General features: G+C 59.3%; 1 non-coding gene across 1 annotated transcript; it reads left to right on the top strand.

Moving 5' to 3' along the window:
* Positions 1–119, top strand: LOC126279259 (5S ribosomal RNA). The gene has a single exon (XR_007550794.1). It is a non-coding gene; the product is annotated as a 5S ribosomal RNA (ribosomal RNA).
* Positions 120–712: the final 593 nt, after the last annotated feature.

Raw genomic sequence — 712 nt, 5'->3', positions numbered from 1 at the left:
GCCAACGGCCATACCATGTTGAATACACCGGTTCTCGTCCGAGCACCGAAGTTAAGCAACATCGGGCCCGGTTAGTACTTGGATGGGTGACCGCCTGGGAACACCGGGTGCCCTTCGAGGTGCCTTATGAGGTATTCGCACGATTCATCAGACTATATGGGGAAGTTTTATCGGTGAACCACCAGTTCTGGAGAGCGGGACACAGGTACGTAGTCGACTCGGGAATAAGGGCTGCGACGATAGTGTTAAAGAAACATGTGCCGTCTTTCGTGATGTTTGGAGGGCACCGTGGAGTGGTGCAGTACAATGGCCAGCCCCAGACGTGCTCCATATGCAAGTCCGCAGAGCGTATGCGCGCAATTTTCCCGAGAAGCAAACGACCGGCGCAACTGCCTCGTCAACCAAATACGAATGCCGGGTAACAGAACATTACTGGCAGCTACGCCGGAGCTATAGAAGGGGTACGTTTAAATGAAGAGCCGGTCGTAGCCGTAGCAGCCACAGCGGAAGCGGCAGCCCCGTTAGCAGGCCATTCACAGCCGGACCGGTGCGACGACCGCCCCGTTGAGAGGGTTGGCGACGACCGGCTCGCCTGTGTGTTGGCGATGGGCTCCAGCTCGTGTCCGAAGTTCGGGTGCGCCGCCTCGACCGGCGAGCCGCTACCTGCTTCCCCGACCACCACCTGCTGAGCCGGGGCCACAGCTCAGGCCGG

Source organism: Schistocerca gregaria, chromosome 6 (assembly GCF_023897955.1).
Source record: "Schistocerca gregaria isolate iqSchGreg1 chromosome 6, iqSchGreg1.2, whole genome shotgun sequence".
Classification (NCBI taxonomy): domain Eukaryota; kingdom Metazoa; phylum Arthropoda; class Insecta; order Orthoptera; family Acrididae; genus Schistocerca; species Schistocerca gregaria.
This window is presented reverse-complemented; position numbering and strand designations above follow the sequence as displayed.